This window comes from Pantherophis guttatus, chromosome 3 (genome assembly GCF_059756535.1).
Source record: "Pantherophis guttatus breed Tessera chromosome 3, ASM5975653v1, whole genome shotgun sequence".
In the NCBI taxonomy this organism is placed as follows: Eukaryota; Metazoa; Chordata; class Lepidosauria; order Squamata; family Colubridae; genus Pantherophis; species Pantherophis guttatus.
The window spans coordinates 121,773,026-121,793,982 of record NC_142065.1 but is presented as its reverse complement, the minus strand read 5'-3'; the positions used below and the strand labels follow the sequence as shown (position 1 = coordinate 121,793,982).

At 41.8% G+C, this 20,957-nt stretch overlaps 1 protein-coding gene across 11 annotated transcripts in view; it reads right to left on the bottom strand.

Annotated features, from left to right (window-relative positions):
• Positions 1 to 13,808, bottom strand: part of KIAA0232 (KIAA0232 ortholog) — a 102,714-nt gene extending 88,906 nt beyond the window's left edge. For 6 of the 11 annotated variants that reach the window (XR_015733569.1, XM_034411702.3, XM_034411704.3 and 3 more), the window contains exon 1: positions 13,638 to 13,808. The gene's annotated coding sequence lies outside the window, so the exon portion shown is untranslated. Of the gene's footprint in view, positions 1 to 13,016; positions 13,426 to 13,637 lie in introns of those variants that run through there. The other 5 variants (XM_034411706.3, XM_087891264.1, XM_034411707.3 and 2 more) reach the window with 3 other exon arrangements.
• Between the last annotated feature and the right edge of the window lie 7,149 nt (positions 13,809 to 20,957).

Below are 20,957 nucleotides of genomic sequence, written 5' to 3'. Positions count from 1 at the left end.
CAAGCGGGTGACGGCAATGGCCTTGAACAGCAAGGAGTGGAAGAGCTGTGGTTTAAAAAGGCCAATAAAAGCCAGCTGGTCGGGTCCCAAGCCTTCATCATCTGACCAGGCCTGATCCTGATAATCCTCACCCTCTGACACCGAGGCTTGATCGAGGTTAGCCTGGGGAGCAGAGTGCTCCTGATCTAGCAAAGAACTTTCCCGGGCCTCAGAAAGGGGTTGAGGGGAGGCCCTTAAGGCGGTAGAGGCCGGAGCCTGGTTAAGGCATTCAGCAATAGTCTGTCGAATAGCCCTAGAAATAAAGGCCTCCAAGGAGTCAGTCATCGGAGTAGTCGGAATTGGAGGCGGAGGAGGAGGGACAGGAGGCAAGGCTGAAGGCTGGCCAGAATCCGGAAGGGTCTGAAATAATCTCTGGGGCTCCGAAGGAGAAACCGCCTGAGGATCACCCATAACGTCAGGGGAGAGGTCCCTCACCGAATGAGGCAAGCGTGACACCGACGGTGGCTGGGAGGAAGGCCGCTCAGAATGTAAGGCATGTGACTGTGCCTTCAAAAATGCCTTTTCCATGGCCTTATGTCGACGCTGCTCCTCACATGAAGTTCCAGCTTTTGAGGTTTGGGAACTATCCCGTTTAGAACGGGATTTTTTATTGGGCGGAGGAAGCGAGGTTGAAGATCCCTCGAGGGGGTCGCTAGGATGGTGCCTTCGGGTGGAGGAGGAAGAAGGCCCGTCGGAGCTCAGCATGGCAGCTGCCATTTTGAATTAATTAGAGCCTCCAAAATGGCACCCAGAGAAAAAACGGTTTGCGTTCAAACCGCGGCAATTCAAGCTCAGGAGATTAATCACACACATCGCAAGCTCTCCAGCTATGAGCGACCTAGCAGTGTAAGGCGAGCGTCCGCTTCAGCCTTATCTCTCCGATCACCCCCGTTGCGCCAATCAGCTGGGGAAAAAAGGCGCTCTTCAGTCGCTAGCCGTCTGGCTTGAAACGCGACTCGGGGAAACTGGCGTGCAGCCGCTAGCGCCAGTAATCGCTGCTAGGCAAAGGCCTTTTACACGCAGCAAAGGATTTTAACGAAACTTGCCCTGCTGCTAGGCATGAAGCCTGCAGAAACGAGAAAAAAACACTTGCTGGACGGGAAGGAAGATCAGAACAGCGATAGGAGGCTAATTGGAATGTGAGGAAAAAGTCTTTCAGAGGAAGACACGTCCTGTCAGGCGAAGACCAAGACGAAGAACTGGGACAGCCTCGAAGGGCGGAGCCTTAGCTTGAAAAAGGGACTCGGTCATTGGCTGGACTGGACGTATCCCACTCTGACTGACGTTTTTCTTCTTTGATGGAGAACAACCCTTTCACAGGGGTCGTCTAAGACCATCGGAAAACACATATTTTCAATGGTTTTAGGAATAATTTTATGGTTGGGAGTCACCACAACATGAGGAACTGTATTAAAGGGTTGCGGCATTAGGAAGATTGAGAACCATTGCCTTAGAGGTTCCTCCCCAGACACTAATTCTATGCTGCCCTCTGAAGGGGAGTGAGAATGGTGAGAGGGCTCAGTTAAACTGGTCTGAGATGAGGAATGGGCCTGTTTGCTAAGGTAGTCAGATACCAGGGAAGTGGATCTGTGACTACGAATGCCCGCAGCAATGCCTGTTGAAATGGCCCTGGAAATTAGCAACTGGAGGTTCTCTGGCAATCAGACAGTTGGGCCTCAGTAGGCTCTGCAGGTCTGTCAGACCCTGGATTCCGGTCGCTAGAAGAACATGCAAACGGATGGCTCATCCTGGACAGGTCCATGGAGTGAGCAGGCTCCTGTAATTCTGAAGGCGCAGGACTTGGAGAGAGACCCCCAGTAACTGCCTGCATGGGAGCCTGTGGTGAGGGCTGGTGAGACCCCTGTGGCGAGGAATAAGATATAGGCTGGTTACTGGGCTTGGGAGCATTCCCCAATTGATTTTGCCTCTTTTCCACAAGGGAAAACTGTTTCCCTAGAGCCTTTTGTCTGCACTCCATATCTTTTAATTCAGCGCTGGACAATTGTGAGACCTTGCTGCCATGCATGGATTTGCATGAAGCTTTCTTATGAGTGGAGGTCTCCCTGTGATCTCAGGACTTGTTTGCCATGGTTGCAGAATTTAAGGCTCCTGGATGAAATTAGAGGCGTAGGTTGACCAGAGGCCTTTTAAAGGGCGACTTACACAGGGCGAGCCTGCGTGCTGCCTGCACCTTGCCCCCCCCCTCCTTAGGCTAGGGCCCCCTTTGGTGGCAATACTTGCCAAACTGCAGCCAAGGTTGATGTTGCTCCCAACAGGAACTGTTTGTTGAAATGCTGGAAGGAGGAACTGCAGATGACTTGCAGAGATGTTTTAAGTTTGAACTACTCAATCTCAGTTCAAAAATTTGGCTGCCCAGCCTCAGACCTGCCTCAGGGAGCAGCTACAAAATGGTGGCTGCAAATTTGAGAAACAAAATGGCCACCGCCCTCCAAGCACGCCTCATGGCGTGCTACACTAATAAAATGGCCTCCGAAGCTTTGAGGAGAAATGCTCCTCGGGGCACCAGCCAGCCTCGAATTGCCTAAAAAACAACGTTGGTGGCGGCGGTGGCAGCAGGAAGGGTGGCGGCGGCAGAGCACCTCTCAGATGAGAGAATCCGGCCAGCAATGATTCACTAGATAATGCTGCGGTAAGATGGCAGCCGCTAAAAGGCGAGCCGCTTCTCAGCTGATGGCTAGCGCAGCGGTGATTGGAATACCGCCATGCAGCTGAGCCTGTCGCCCCACTTTTTTTCCTTTGTTTAAAGGGGCAAAAACCAGAGGTAGTGGTAGCGTTACGGTGGTGGTAGCGGCTGCGGTGGTGGTAGCGGTTACATTGGAGGAGGCTGGGGGGTGGGGGCATGGGGGGCTTCTATCTTGGATAAGATATGACAAGGCCTGAAGGTCTGAGTCCCAGGGGCTCCCCCATGGATAGGTGGACGCGGCTTTATCAGCCTAGACTGATGTGGCCAGCCTACAACCTAGAAAGAAATATCAATTTTAGAGAAAAAATAAACCTGTAAGTTGATTCAGGAATTGGTGAACGAAGAGCAACTGCCAAAGATGTCTCTCTCAGACGGACTGAGTCGAAAACTGGGACAGGAAGTAGACACAGGGAGGCGTGGCCTAAAAATCATGACTCAGTTTCCAGCCATATTGGACTCCGTTAACCCATTCCTGAACCACTTCTGCAGCAGGTGAGGTGCAGAAAGAGCGATTTCCTACCTTCTCCCCCCCCCACGCCCTTTGGCTGACAAAATAAAAGCCCATCTAAAGAGTATTGCTTGCCTGCCGAATACTGGCAAAAGGAGGCTGGGGGGGGGAAAGAGAAGGGCCAATGGAAACGCCCCGTTTTCCGCACCACATTGGATCGGGATGGGGAGGTGGGGGGAACAAAAAGCCTACTTGGTCCATACGTACTCACCAGTACGACAGTGAATCTCTCTTCCAGCTCACCGGGTCAGGCATTGGGACCTTGCCCAATTTTCTTCCAGCGCTCGTGCAGGGAATCCCGGGAGTGGCAACATATTGCATGCTTTTCATTCCAAGCAGCCTGGACTGGAAAACACATGGCTGGGTGGAGGAGCAGTCCATCTTAACAAGCTCAAAACTGTTGCTGCAAGCCTGAGTTCCCCGCACAAGAGCTGCAAGCCCAGCTCTGGCTGCAGACATACGATTGTGAGGGCAGGCTTTTTCCAAAGCCGGTCATAGAGGGAAACAGAGATGAGTGCACCGGAATACCGATTTCCAGGTCTCGTGCAGGGAACCCAGACTTGCAACTCAGTTTGGAGCTTGTTAAGAAGGACCGCTCCTCCACCCCAGCCATGCGTTTTCAAGTCTGGGCTGCTTGGAGTGAAAAGCATGCTGTTGAGTCCCAATTCAGGGCTCGCCATACCTGGAGTGGGGACACGGAGCTGCAACCATCGGAGCTGGCGAGTCCAATGGCGAGCAAGGCTGCGGCAGTCGTGGCGGGACATGTCAGGACAGCACTGGCCTGAAGCTCATCAGCAGGCCATCCTCCTGGCTGGGTCTGGCCATGAGCAACACTGGCAGGCAATGGGGCACGCAGCCACCAGAAGTCCTGTCGCCGCCGTCGTGTTCTTTGCGCCGGCCGCATACCCCATTGCCTACCGGTGCCAGTGCCGCTTACGGCCAGTACTGACCAGGAGGACAGTCTGCTGACATTTTCCACAATTGTTGAGATTTACAATACTGCCACCAAGTGGAAAAAGTTGTCTGACTTTCTCATTACATTTGCAGCAATGTTTTGAAAATGATTGTCTAATTTATCATTCAAAATTGGTCATATAACACCAATAAAACATACCAATGATTTCTGACAGTGAGAGCAAATCTAATGTTCTCCCATTGAAATTCCTATGGTGGCATCTCTATAATTATTCAAATTCAGATCCACTGAATGAAACAATCTGTGACTTATTCAGATTCTGAGTCACATTTCACTAGTCAGATATAAGTAAGGCCAGCAAATGTTTCAAGTTATATACCACAAGATTCAATCAAATATCTCATTGTTCCCTTTGTTTCTCCATTTTCTTTAATACCATGCTACATACCATGTTTCCCTGAAAATAAAACTGGGTCTTATATTAATTTTTGCTCCAAAAGATGCATTAGGGATTATTTTCCGTTAGGTCTTATTTTTGGGGGGGGAAACAGTACTAAATGTGTCCAACTGACTGGCTATCTTAACTGGGGCTTATTTGGGGGGTAGGGCTTATATTACGAGCATCCTGAAAAATCATGCTAGGGCTTATTTTCGCGAAAACACGGTATTTGAAGATTCTGTAATCAGTATGGTAAACTAAACCATTATCAAGTAGTTTCAAAGGATTTTATCTTCACTATATTAATAAATAAACCTTGAAATATTGTCAAGAGATCCACTGAAGAAATTTCTTGATTACTACATTATAAAATAAACATTTAATAACATATAAACATCCATCTTTTTCAAACAGCAAGAACTTCAAAGGATGAAGTGGGAAAGGAACTGTGTGACACCAAGAACAACCTATCGGCGTTCTGTATTTGTCCCAGATATTCAATACATTATTATTGCATAATCTCTTATAGAAATATTATGCAGACTGAGAGACCTGGCCTTTCCACACAAATACAACCAAATCATAAAGAGATAGAATCCATTTTGAATTTCATTTTAAGTAGCTAGCATGATAACACAATTTAAAGTTTGGAAGTGCTAATCCGCCTTGCTCATTCAAGTCTTGTAGAATCTTGAATTTAATCACTAGTCTTTTATTGGACCATACATTTTTCATTACTTGTTTACATCATTTTCTTGCTTATATCATTTAATATTCTGCTATCAATGTATATTTAGAAACATTTGAAACATATAATTAATATTGATAAAATGCTTATTTTAGCAGCTACAATTCTTCCCAGCCAAAGAAATGGCTAGGTAGCACAATTTAGTTAAGCAAATGAAAGCTGGCTAGCTTGAAGGAAGGTAGCTAGAATGAATTTTATGACCAAAAAAAGGCAAACTGAACTCCACAGATTCAGACACAAAAGGAACCAGTAAGCTGGCTAGATAACATCAAAGGTTGAAGCAAACTGAATCAAAGTCTAAAGGCTCCTTGGTGCTGATTTATTTAAAAGGTCTGCTACCCATAATACATTGCAGACTAATTTAAATCTGCCTTACTAGCCTTTCTTTAAAGTGAATAGATACTCTGGGCAAAAGAGCACTCCAAAAAGCTTGATACCCACATACACTTTTGCTGCACTTGCAACATAAATTAGCTGTTTCAATATTCCCCAAACAGTACTGTATTGTGCTATTCTTTCAGTTTGTAATAGCTTTCCAAAAATGAAAGTCCTATCTTAGAAGCAAAGATTTGTAGACACCGAATCTAATAAACTGCACCAATTTTTCTCACAACAGAGCATACCAGCCCAAGACAGTTAACTTTCCAGCTGACACTATTCATGTATCTTACAAAGTTTAATGATTTTGTGTTCACTAAGCATTTACAGGACTTTAGCTTAACTACAGACAAGAGAAAGTTTAATGTATAGTGAAGTTTCTTCTTAATACATTAATTGGGGCAAAGGGATGTCTATTTTTAGACTTTTTATACTCCATTAAGTATAAAAAGATGTCATCATGATGATGTACAGAACTTTCATGGTGATATCATTATACATTACACAAATGTCATGGAAATTTAATCTCTTGCCTTGTATTGTGGTCTAGTGAGTCAATATTTCAGCGTTCTCTAATGTTTTAAGTCAGTGGGTCTCAAGCTTCCTAATGCCGCGACCCTTTAATACAGTTCCTCCTCTTGTGGTGACCCCCAACCACAAAATTATTCCTAAAACCATTGAAAATATGTGTTTTCCAATGGTCTTAGGTGACCCTTGTGAAAGGGTTGTTCGACCCCCAAAGGGGTCCCGACCCACAGGTTGAGAACCAGTGTTTTAAGTGATCACTGAACTATATTACTCTTTAGTAATACAGGGTAATATACAATGACATTTTTCATCATTGGAACTAAACAGAGGCACCTGGCAGGTAATTTTTTAAAATCATTCCAGTGCTGTCCTCCTACACCATACATCCTCAAAATCTCCAGATGAAAGGAAATGAAAATGTCAGAATAATTTAAAGGATGCCAAGAACAAGTGGGATATGAGGAAGAAAAAAAACATTTTGCATTAACAGTCCCCTATTCCTTCAAAATAGAATTTGGACATTTAAAAATGCTTTCAAGTAATATATTTCCATAATACATGTTATAATAAGGCAATCATTTTACATACAGTAAAAAAAGAAGATATAGTAACAAAAGAACAGAAAAATGTAAAGTTTTGTAAAATATATTAGGCATTATATACTTCATACTACACTATCTTAATTTTTTTCTTCTAATTTTGTATGATATTGCCAATTTGTGAATAACAAAACTCTTAACAGTTATTTAAAAGATAGTCTGTTGAAATAAGTTTCAATGTATTGAATAATGGTTAGACTTACGTTACAACAATATTTTAAAATTAAATAGAAGAGGTTACTTTTTAAAAGAAAATTTCAAAAGGGGATAAGTCTAATGTCCAATTAACAAAACCTGAGATATAAAATCCATAAAGCAATAACCTATCTATTAACATTGCCATTGACATAAGCAACTGGATTAGATTTTCATAATTTAAAAGGCTGTGGAAACCCTCTAATTAATTAGTTTTCAAATTGCTATAGGACAGGGCAGTGCTTGAATCTCTAGAGGAAGACAATTTCAATTTCATAGTAATGGGACATCAGGGTCTTGCTTCCACTCATATGAAAAACGTACTGGCATCCCCATACAGAATGAACAAACTGAATGGGTAGCTCCTAACTGAAACATATGGGATGGGATCTGAGCCGTGTAGAATAAAGTAAAATTACTACTTTTTATTATTTTATAACCATACTTCTATTTGTACAGACTAAGGTTGCAACTGTACATTTTCACAGTTCCATCGCTCTGTTGACTCATGCAGTTTGCAACTATTACTGTAAACTCTTTTTCTCACACGTTTATCAAAATTAGTCCCTGGTTTACAACCATTCATTTAGTGACTGTTATAGTGAAGTTACAGTGACACTGAAAAAAGTGACATGATCATTTTTCACTTATGACTATTGCAGCATCTCCGCGGTCATGTGACCAAAGTTCAGATGTTTGGCAAATGGCATATATTCATGATGGTTCCGGTATTATTATTTTTTTTTAATTTGATTTATATGCCGCCCTTCTCCGGAGATTCAGGGAGGCTTACAATGCGTTAAGCAATAGCCTTCATACTTCTGTATATTTATACAAAGTCAGCTTATTGCCCCCACAAACTGGATCCTCATTTTACCTACCTTAGAAAGGATGGAAGGCTGAGTCAACCTTGAGCCTGGGGAGATTCGAACTAGCAGTAATTGCAGGCAGCTGAATGATAATAACAGGCTATTAGTCTGCTGCGCCACCAGGCTCTTTCTGGGGTCATGTGATCACCTTTTGTGATCTGACAAGCAAAGACAATGGGGACGCCAAATTCACTTAACAACCACGTTACTAACTTAACAGCTGCAGTAATTCACTTAACTGTAGCAAGAAAAGTCATGAAATGGGGCAAAACTCACTTGTCTTGCTTAGCAATGGAAACCTAGCATATTACATGTAATTTTGTGTCATACACAGACATCTCTTCATTCAAGTCATAAATAGAATGGAAGGACTAACATTGACTCCTGTGGCATCCATACATATTATTAGTGTGATTATGGGCTCTCTGAAAACAATCTGAAGTATTTATGAATTCACTTAACTCATGCTAATTAGACTAGTATGTTAATTAGAATATCCTATAGTCCTTTATGAAATATTTTGCTGGAATCAAGATATATTATGCCTACAACATTCCTGAAATCTATTAAGTTACCTGATCTAATAATTAGATTGTCAATATGGTAAAACTTGTTTCTGTCAAATTCATGTTAAATACCCTCATTTTTATTCTGCTCACTTTGTCTGCTCTAGAATCTACTCTGGTCTGAAGGTCAGATTGTCTATCTCCCTGTGTTTCCCCATCATTACAATTTAATACCTCTCTGAAAAATCTGCAATTTTTGTTTCAGAACTATCACCCATATCTCCCTGGATACTTGCAAAAATATTATTTGTTCCTTCATTTATTTCAATCTACATGCCCCATTAGAGCAATGTTTTTATCTGAAGTCTTTTTTTCAGGGTTTTCATCTTCAGCCACCACAGGATTAAGTTTAAAGTTTTTGTAAACAACCTCAATATTCTTAAGACAAATATATTTTTCCTTTACAAAATACACCTTATTTCTTGCCAATAGGGCTTTCTTTAAATAGCTTTATCCAAAAACTAAATATCCATGACACACTTTGTGGAACCCTTACAATGTTCTTCTTTCCCTTTCCATTCTTCTTTCATGGGTCAGGAATACAATGAGAACACAGAGTGACTTTTCAGAATTTTTCAACTTCCTTCCTCTAAGACTATGATGACATAGCTATAGCTGTTTTATTTTTTCCCTTGGTTATAATTCTAAATGATTATTTTCTCCCTTTCTTGCTTTTCTTTTTTTTTTACAGACAGTAGCTTTGTCACATATCTACTAGCTGATATGAAAATTCTTCATTCTTGGTTAGGAGCTGGACATTTGCTATTTTGATTACTTCTCCCATCACCAGAGTAAGTTTGCATTTGCTGAAAATATTTCACGAGTGGAAACATGTTTTACTTCAGCTTTCCTTTATTTTAAAGTGTTAGATAAATCCCAAACAGCCAGGAGGATTTCTGGAATTTGATTTAGGAGAAAGCCAGGTAAAAGGGGAAATCTTATATCTTCTTTTCTCCTTCTCCCCCATCCTTTAAAATATTCCCCTTGATGCTGGCATAATCAGCAAGAAGAGAATTGAGATCTGTATTTACATCCATTGGAGAGGAAAGGATTACAAGAGAGTAAGCAGGGACGCAATAGAGAATATATATCAAAAGGACCCTGCTGTTGCTTTTAAAGCAGGTTTAGGAGAAAACAAAAACCTTTACAGGTAGTCCTTGACTTACAACCAATTATTTAAGAACCATTCAAAATTATGGACTTTTAAAAAAACTATTTACAATCTGTCCTCAAAGTTATGACTATTGCCTTCCCTCCCATCAAACTAATTCAAGCACTTTGGCAATTGCCCACATTTATAACCAGTTATAATGTCCCACAATTAAATGATTGTGATTTGCAAAATGTTTTGTTATTTTCTGCCAGAAAATGGCAAAAAAACACTTACTATAGATACTGGATTTGCTTAACCACACAATTTCCTTAATGAGTACGTTGTCTTGCTTTAGAGCCATTGTAAAAATAGTCGTAAAATTGAAGCTGGTCACATAATGCCTTGATTTTACAGCTGCAACAATTTACATCCAAAATTCCAGACTTCATGGTGGTCATAAGATGAAGACTACCTGTAGTGTGAAACTGATTAGAGTTTATCAATCGTAGATAGCAACTGTAAGAATGCTAATCAGCTAATTAAGGTCACAGAGCCCAACTTGTTAACTTGTTCTTAATACTTGAGAGAAAAGCAGCTCTGGAAGAGAGCTTGCTTAAACAATCTCTTCACTGGAGGAGGGGGGGAGGCAGGGGAAGAAAAAAAAAACCAAGGCACAAGACAGCATGTACTATCTGATTGAAATGGTGAAAGTGTGACAGAGAGAGAGAAAGAGGCATATTGTGAAGGTCATAAATGCAGGCAGTGGTTGCAAAGTTACTTTTCATCATCATCATAACTGCAAATGATCATTGTCCAAGGAAGTCACTAAACAAAAAATATTTGTACTGACAGTGGAAAAAAATTGTTAGTCTCCTTTGAACTCAGTTGCCAAACTCCTATTAGCTCTCCTAGTTCACTCATACCATGGAAATATTCACAAATGTGATTTATCTCACTCTAGCCTTTCCCCACATAAGCTACCAATCACTGCTAACAAGCAATCACTCAGCTCATATATTATGCTATAACATAAACCATATAAAGAGTGACCAGGTTTATACAATACGCAAACTAAAATATATTAAAATGTATTAATTTAGAAATAAACTATATTATACTTTTCACATTATTTTTGAGTTTTTGTAGTTTTAAAAATTACATTCTTCTAACTAATATGTAAACACATTTTTCGACATTGAATTATTTGAGATAGTAGAATATCCTTATTTATATTGCACCTTTATTTTGTACATCTGAAGTCAGCACCTGGCCTCCTATAATAACAAACCTGCAAGGTGTGTTGGCCTGAGAGAAAACGACAGGCCCAAAGTCACCCAGCCATCTTTATGCATAAGGGAGGACTACAACTCATAAAATGCCTAGTTTCTAATTCAGCACCTTAACCACTATACCAAATTGAGAGGAACCTAAATTGTTATACAATAAAACTGGGGTTATTATGAAAATCCTCTGCCTTCATCTATTGTAAATCACCATTTATAATATTGACTGACAAAAGCAATTCTACCAAACAGAAAGAACATGAACAGTAGTTACTATGGGAGCTACCCTCTGGCATAGCAAAAATAGGAACTGGATAAGTGAATAATGTTGAACCTATTAACTTTGACTCTAATAAAAAAATAGGCATTAAAATATTGGCAGCATTATTAAAGATGCAGAGAATCAATGGTGAGAACTCACTGAAAGACACTTGTGAGAAATACTTTTCCATAACAAAAAAGCAGAACCTGCAGTGCAACTGCAAATCCATTATTCTATGAGAATCACAGTGATTCATGGAATATTATATATTTTAAATATGAATTTTAAGAGGGGGGGTAGAGGGAGCTCAAACTGTACATTTCAATACAAGTCCCAGATCAGATTTTCTGATGAGCATTCATCATGTATTCAGACTAATGTTTATATGTTGATTTATTATTATTATTATTATTATTATTATTATTATTATTATTATTATTATTATTTGATTTATATGCCGCCCTTCTCCGGAGACTCAGGGCGGCTTACAATGCGTTAAGCAATAGCCTTCATACTTTTGTATATTTATACAAAGTCAGCTTATTGCCCCCATAATCCGGGTCCTCATTTTACCTACCTTAGAAAGGATGGAAGGCTGAGTCAACCTTGAGCCTGGTGAGATTTGAACTTGTAGTAATTGCAAGCAGCTAATGTTAATAACAGTGCTTTAGTCTGCTGCGCCACCAGGGCTCATAATAATAATGAAGGAATAATGAAGGAATAGAAACACTGTAGTTCCAGGGACTAGGTCTGCATGAAACCAAGGAGTTTTACTTTGCTTAATAATCTTCAGGACTGAAAACTAACTACTGATATACAATTTGAGAATAAATTACACAAGCACCTGTTAATTAAGATTGCAACATATATATGTCCTGGTTCAACGGGGGTGGGTGGGTGAAGATGCCGTGTTTTACAACCCACCTACACAATCCACACAAGTATTTCTTAATTGGATGAGTAATTCATTTTAAATAGTTGAAACTCCTCCTTTGAATATTTAAAATATTTATCAAATGCTACCTTTCAATGTCTTATGGATAACATCAAAACTATTTTAACCTTCCAAGATTCAGGAATTGGAAAGTTTGAAGAAAAAGCTTTTTTTCAGAGTAGTCTTTGATTTCAAACCACATACTAAACTTGGTTTATTAGGAATTTATATTATACATTTCCATCATATTAAGATTTGTAATACCTTTCAGACAAATAATTGCTTTCAAGTACAGGTATAGTAATACTATGAGCATTTCAACTGCAATTTAGCAAGTAACTCATCAAAATATTGATATGCCACAGATGAATAGGCAGTTGTGAGTAGGAAATCTAGTAATATGTTCTTTAGGCTTGGTTCAGATAGTCAGCAATATCTTTATGCGAAAAGCAATGTTATCAACACTTGCTTAGGCCACAGTCTTTAATAGGTAACATTCAAAGCTTCCTCATATTCCTGTAGTGATCTACCCTAGCAACTATACAAGAGCAGTTTATCATTACCATCTTTGGGGATTTATTTTTTTACTTCCCAGCTTAAACCCTACACTTTAGATTTCCTAATGGTCTCCCATCCAAATAGTAACCAGTCTAACACAGCTGAAGTTTTTCAAGATCAACCAAGGTCACCTATCTATTACTGGCAATACATACCTGGAACAAAAACAGTTAAGAATGTTTGGTTCCTACATTCATCTGGCACTATGTAATACCTAAATTATATGCCTATACCATCTTGAATACATTTAGCACAGAAATAGTTAATAAATGCAGTAAATATCAAAGCCAACAAAACTGAATCGCTACTTATTGAGCCTCACTCTGCAACCATACTATTCAGCAAACCCATAGGGTCCAAGCCAGCAAAACCTCCAGCAGTCAAACAAGGTGCGAACCTGCAGCAGCCAAGAAAGGTGCCCACTCAGAAGCAGCGCTTCTCACAGCAAAGTCTTTGGATCTTTTCCACCCTCTTGCAGTTCAGCACCGCAGTGCCGAACCATCCAAGGACGAAGAAACGGATCTGAACAAAACCACAGGGGTATTGTTAAGAAACACGCCGGTTATTTAGGAAACCAAGCTGTTTCGGTAACTGCCTGCCTTCAGGACCGATCTCGCAAAAGGCCGCTGGCCGAAAGATCTTTCACGAAGGCCGTAGTAGCCTCCCATCCCAAGCGGCGCGACCCGAGCGGCAAGCCGCGCCGCGGACTTGCCCGTTTTACGGTCCCTCCTGCGGGAGGCAGGCGGAGGCGGACAGGCCCAGGGAACGCTAGCATTCTTTCCCTGAGGGGGCGCCCCGCTGCCCCTGCGCCGAGTAAGCCGGGCCTCTCGATCACTCGGCGGACAAGGCCGCCAGGCCAAATCAGGATAGGCCTGCCTATCCAGTCCGTTCACGCCTTACAGCGCCACAGGCCTCAGCAGGCCGGACAGGCAGCGGGGCGAGGGGGGGGGAAGGGGAGGGATGCGATGCAGCGCTGTCCGAGAGAGACGGCAGCGGCCTCCCTCAAGGTCGCCCTTACCTGCCGGGGCCTCTGGCGACCCGTCCCAAGTCAGGCGGCGGGACCAAGCCGGAATTCGCCCGAAGAGGCGTTACGTAAACCGGCACCGGCCCCGCCGAGGGGAGGAACGAAAAGGCGGGTCTCCCTCGCTGGCCACTGCGCAAGCGGTTTCCTATCCCCTGGCTCCGCCCAGTTCCTTCCGCCCGGCCTCCGCGGGGCGGAGGGGGCTGTGTGTGCTGTGGCGCCTCTGTCGTCGGATCCTGACGCGGAAGGGCGGGGGGACGGGGCCTTCTCGGCGTCAGGTTCAAGCTGGTGGACCGCAGTCGGGCTTTGAACCCTGTAATGGAGGGTCATGCTACAGCTCTTTTGTCGCTAGAGTTGAAATGCGATGAAAGTGGCAGTCTAGTTAGTAGAACTGAAATCGAACGTATTTATTTCTAGACAGCACTTTTCGTTTTGTCAATTTTTTGAATAAAGCTTTTTTGCTGATTAAATTCAGCTGACAAGAATATTTGCATGGATCAACTTACAGTTGAGGAAGAAATGCTTAAGATAAACCCATTGAAATAGACCAATCCTTAATAGGCTTATCTAAGAGCTTTGTCAGACTTAAGGATAAATTTCTAATGGCTGAACTCAGACATAATTTGAAACCATAAATTAACGATATTATGACTTTCTATAGCAGTGTTTCTCAACCTTGGAAGCTTGAAGATGGGTGGACTTCAACTCCTAGAATCCCCCAGCCAGCTGGGGGAGTTGAAGGTCCCCCAGCTGGGGGACTAGGAGTTGAAGTCCACCCATCTTCAAGCTTCCAAGGTTGAGAAACACTGTTCTATAGTGTGGAAACAGAAGCTATGGTGACTTGGCAAAACGGCATGTCATAAACCATGGTTTATAAGCACTGACTGGCCTTACTTACTGCCCTATGTAAACTAAACAGGATTCATACAGTATGCTAACCATAGGTGTCTCTTCTTAAACACAACAATGACATATTGATAAAATAAGTGGTGTGTTACAACTTAAGATGTATCCTTTCATTTTTTGAATCATGTCACATGTAAGTATGTAAAAAGTGGAATTTGTTAGGGCATTGCAGAGTGCTTTACATCCTTTGAAAACGTACATTATGCTAAGCTATAGTGTAGCTTGTTTCATTTTTATTTTGTATAATGTATGAACATAATCAGTTGTGTTTTGTCCCCCATGGTTAAGCAATCCTTAGTTAAATGCAATCTTTGAAACAACAGTCTTGCTCTTTCTCATGTATATTCTTATTCTCCTCAAACTTTTCTTTACTCTGAGCAAACACTGACAGCACAATTTTTAATGATTTTGTCTTAGCATGTTAAAATGATGGTTTATGCATAATTGTGGTGTAAACTCAACCATTACAACATTTAAGAAATTGAGGCAGTTAAAAATTTAGCATCCCAATATTTTGAGCTATTGACATGTTCAGACCTTTGAGAAACAACCTCATGAAATGCTGTCAGAGTAGGCATGGGCCAGTGGTGGGATTCAAATAATTTAACAACTGGTTCTCTGCCCTAATGATTTCTTCCAACAACCAGTTCACCAAACTTCTCAGAAAGTTAATAACCGATTCTCCCAAAGTGGTGCGAACTGGCTGAATCCCACCACTGGGCATGGCCAATCCCCTTTACCAGAATATAAAACTGATCACATTATTCTCTCTCTAGGCTGGTGATCAATTTAGCATTAGGATACCTGTTTTGTGGATGCAATATATTGGTGAATAGATTTCCAAGAAGAATTCAAAGTGCTCCTGTTGGCTTACAAAAGCTACAATATTTGGGAGCATCTTCTCCAAGGAGAATCTGTCTGCCTTATTTAGGCAACTCAGATAGGTTCTAGGAAGTTCTTCCCCTTGTGAGATGAAATGGGTAGAGCACTTAACCTCACAACTTTCTTGATAGCAGCTCCCTCTCATCAGTATCTGGATGGCCCCTATTTGGGTTATATTCTGGGAAAGTGAAGACTGTTCAACAAGGCTCTTGAAAGCTCTCTGCCATCAAAGCTCCTGATTACTTTGTTTCATTCTGTGTTTTTATTATTATTTTTAATCATATTTCTGCCTTTTAATTATGAACTGTCTGGAGTGTTGTAAAGAAACATCATACAAAGACACAAGTACATAAATAAAAAACTTGTATTTCATTTCTAATCTTTGACATAGTGATTTTCATCCGGAAAGGTAATAATTACAGATAAATTATATTAATGTCAACTGAATGCTGCCCAATTGAATATGTTCCAAAAATTTCAAGATTTGAAATTAATTCATAGAGCAAATTGATAATCTCTTCAATCTCTATGGATTTTAAAATGAAGGCAGTTCAAAAACTTCATTGAAGTACTGTATTTTATCTTGTTTTTACTGCCTTTGAAGTTCTGCTAAAGGATAAACTACAAATCTTTATATCAAAATAAATTATTTTAAAAAAACCCATAATCTATTTTTCCTAATGAAAATACAAGGTTACACACATACAAACAATAGAGTCAGTAATATCAGAAACAAATCAACTAAGTATAAAATCAGGACCTCAATTAAAAGCCCGACAAAGTCTCATTCGTCATCTTCAGGCTGGTGTTTTCGGCTTCGTGCTTCTAGGATTTCTAGTCCTTTCCAAAGGATTCAATTTTGCAGTCGCTCCCAAACACATCCCCACTGAAACCATTATATGTGGAGTTGAAACCAGCCTGACCAAAATCAACCCCAACGATGCTAACAGAATCAGACTCGAAATCACCAACATCCTCTGCACCAGCAAGCCACCCAAAAGCAACTTACCCAAAGAGGAACAGGCAGCACAACTTAACCTGAAAGAAGATACCAGCATAATAATCCTACCAGCAGACAAGGGCAATGCCACGGTGGTTATGAACACATCGGACTACCAAACCAAATTAACCAACCTACTCCAAGACTCCAATACAAATCCCTAAACACAGATCCCACCACCTACCTGGAAAAAACCACTAGATCCAAAATAAAAGCGTCCTCCATCAGCGAAGAGATCCAGCAAAGAATCATTCCCAGAGAGAAATCATCCAGATGCCCTAAGCTCTATGGTCTCCCCAAGATACACAAAGAAGGAACCCACCTAGACCCATAGTCAGATCCGTAGGCTCACCTCTACAAAACCTAGCCAAATTTCTCAACAAACAACTACAGCCCTATGCAGAATCCATCACCTCACACGTAAAAAACTCATTCCAGTTCATAGAGATCATAAAGAAACAAAATTTACAGCCCAGTGACCTACTCGTGAGCTTCAATGTCATATCCCTCTTCACCCAAGTGCCAATCAAAGAAGCCTTGACAGCTATCCAAAACAAATATAACCCCCCCAAGCACATCCTAGATCTGACCAACCACTGCCTATCCAACACATACTTCATCTATAACGGACAAAAATACAAACAAATAGAAGGAGCACCCATGGGATCACCCCTTTCACCTGTCATTGCTAACCTCTACATGGAACACTTTGAAACCCAAGCTCTAGAAAAATCTGATCACAAACCCAAACTCTGGCTCAGATACGTAGACAACACCTTCATAATCTGGCCACATGGGAAAGAAAAACTGGACAACTTCCTCACACACCTCAACAGCCTACACCCCAAAATACAGTTCACCATGGAAACAGAAGCGAACAACCAACTTCCCTTCCTGGATGTCTTAGTCTACAAAAAATCCAATGGCTCCCTAGGAAACACCATCTACCAGAAGAAAACACACACAAACTGCTATCTGCATGCACTCTCACACCACCACCCAGCACAGATCAACTCTGTAGCCAAGACACTCATCTCCAGAACAAAACCCTTAGCTGACGAACAACACCTAAAAACCGAACTACACACTCTCACTAACGTACTAACATCCAATGGATTCCAAAGAAATAAGATTACCAACCTAATCCAAAAAGAAATCCCCACTAAAATCCAAGACAGAGAACAAGAAAACGGCAAAGCCCTCCTCCCATACATAAAAGGCACCACAGACAGAATCAGCAAGATCCTCCACAAACACAACATCAAGACAGCATTCTGCACAAACTGAAAAATATCCACCATCCTAAGAAACCCCAAAGACAAAATTGAGTTAGAAAATCAAGGAGTATATGAAATCCCATGCACCGCCTGCCCCACCACATACATCGGACAAACCAACGGAAGAATAAGTGCACGCATTGAAGAACACAAGAACTCAGTCAGAAAAGAGGAACCAACTTCTTCCTGGTCCAACACCTTAAAGCCACAGGACATGATATTGACTTTAAAAAGACCAGAACTATCGCCAAAACTGAACACTTTAACAACAGAATAATCAGAGAAGCCATCGAGATAGAAAAACGCCCACACAGCATGAATAAACGAGATGATACCTCCCGCCTACCAGCCATTTGGAAACCCGCCCTCATTGACAAATGAGTCCCTAACACAAAGAAGGACACCAGACCCACACTCACGAAAACCACACAGGATGTCACCACCACACATCCACGCAAAAAGCAAACCCACACTGATGAGGCACGACCACAAACCAGAAGCCAGACCACAGCTGCATCATTAGCCACTTTAAACCCCTCCAATCCATACATGAAGCAAACTGACACCCATCATGAAGATGTGGCACGACCACAAACACAAAGCCAACAAAAGCAACGCAGCTCACCAGCTCAAATCCCCCTGCAACTCAGACTAACCTGAGCACAACCAAGCCCCCACCTAAACAGAACACACTCCCATCCAATCAGAGCACAGCCAACCCCCCATCCAATCAGAGCACAGCCAAACCCCCAACCAATCAGAACATACCTCCACCCAATCAGAACACTGCCAAGCTCCCACCCAATCAGTTCACACCCCCAGGCAGTTAAAAGGAAGAAACAGCTGCGATCACATATTGCTCCTAGAAGCACGAAGCCGAAAACACCAGCCTGAAGATGACGAATGAGACTTCGTCAAAACGTGGCCAAGCGCTTATTTCAGGGTATCAAAAAAATATAAGACAGGGTCTTATTTTCGGGGAAACACGGCGGGTGAAATGCTACCAGTTTGGACCAGTTCAGGAGGACTGGTAGCAGAGATTGGGGCTGGTTCGCTGTACCGATAGCAATTACTGGCTGGCCACATCCCCGAACCGGACCACAGCCTGCAGCCCTGCCACGCTTCCCTGCCTTCCATGTGGCCTTCCCATGGCCAGCTTGGAAAGGCAGGCAAGCATGGCAGGGCTGAAGCAAAGGGAGCTAGCAGCTTACTCCCTTCCCAGCGTGCCTGCCTTCCACACTGCCAAACTCATTGTTCGGAGAGTCAGCAATCTAAGGAAAACATCTTCCAACTCTTCAAGATTGACTTTAAGAGCGCCGAGAAGCCGACAGCAAAAGTAGCGGCAGCGGGGGCACCAGGGAGTGTGTGTGTCCCCCCCATCCTTCCGCGATCCTCCTCTCCCAGGTGACAGCCAGGGCTTTGCCACCGCCTCTTTTCCTGAGAGGGGCAGTGTCTGCCTCCAAGTCCTTGTGGAAGGAGGATCACACAAACACACGCATACACGCCCCTGTTGCCCTCCACCACCACTACTTTTGCTGCCGGCTTAAAGTCGATTTTGAAGAGCTGGAAGACATTTCCTTAGATCGCCGCCAAACTCATTGTTGGGAGCGTCAGCAATCTAAGGAAACGTCGTCTTACACCTTCTCCTCCCCATTTCCCCCCCCTCCCCCGTTTTTCCATTTCTCTACCTGGATTCTGCTAATTACACATTTTCCTCCCCATTCCCCCCTTCGTTTTTCCATTTCTGTGTCTGGATTCTGCTTCTGCAAGAGAAGGCTCCGATGTTCGCTTGGGTGCTGGAGGGAAACTCAAAGCGTTGGGGGCTTCAGAAAGGCAGAATGTGCTTCAAAATGTGCAGCTCCTGGCTCTAACAGTGAGAGACGTCAAGTTGGCTACACCCATCTGATCACATGACCAAGCTATGCCCATCAAGCCACACCCACAGAACCGGTAGCAAACATTTTTACATTTCACTCCTGAAACACGGTATATATAAATATTGCCATTTCTTAAAGTAACTCTTAATAAGTCATGTATCAGTCCTTTAAATATCTTCTTCAACATAAAGATTTTTTAAAACTTTAAAAGGCCAATAAGGCAAAATATATGTCCTTGGGCATCTAAATTTTTGATGCAGCAAAAAAAACAGTCAAAAAACAAAAACAGGTTATATCATGAGCTGGACGGAGGCTTCTATTCTTTGCATTAGTGGGATTGCAGGGGCTTTGTTTGGGGCAGGGGGTCAATTTGGGTCTTATAGGATTAGGCAAAGAGGGGAGTTGGGTTGGACCCTAGTCATGAACAAAAGACAGGAAGAAAAAAGGGTGCAGCAATCTCCATTTTGTTTGCTAGATTTATTTTCTCCACCACAAACTAATGATATGTATAACAAAAAATTAATAGTGAAGATATCAAATGTGGTAAAAACCTTCTGTCATTTAGGACCAATCCACCAACAATAAATAAACAAGCAGTCAATAAATACTTTGCAGACTAGCATTTGGTAGAACTGTAAAGGCCTTGGAAAAAATATCCAGAAATTCTGATGTGACTATATCTATAAAGATCAGAATAGTGTAAGCAATGATACTTCATGTGATTTTGACTTTGAAGAAGCAGATTAGGATGAATATTGATGCTTTTGAACTTTCAAGATTTCAAGGCCAAAGTTTCTGATATAAGCATGTAAGAGAAAAGACGCTCATACCAAAAGACCAGGCAAACTCCATCCCTATCTTCTGAAAATATTCTTTCAAAATCAAACAGAAAAATATCTATGGCAATAACTGGAATGTAAAATAAAACAATGGAACTCATTAAAATTTTCATCTCAGAGGTAAATGGAAATACATCTACATGCTACATGTTTTCAGGAAACTAAATTGAAATAGTTCAGTCTAAAGAAATTGCTTATGATAGAGCAAAAGGAAATGTCCTCCTACTCTTTCATGCCCCCTTGAAATAGGTGGGAACTTTTGAGGGGGCTGGAAGAGTATTTGGGGAAGGGACAGAAGCCTCTGCTTCCACAATCCTTACTATACTGCTGTTTTCTATATCCAACCCTCAGTTTCTGTGTTCAAAAGATGGTATAGCAACAAATAATAATAGCCCAACAGTAAGACGCAACAGAAGTCCCATGTACACCTCTATAGATTCAGATAGCAATTATTAGGAGTCTGCTTAAGGCCCTGAAATGCTCTTGAGTATATGATACTAGGTTATTGGATCACTTATCTGATTATGAGGCCCTGT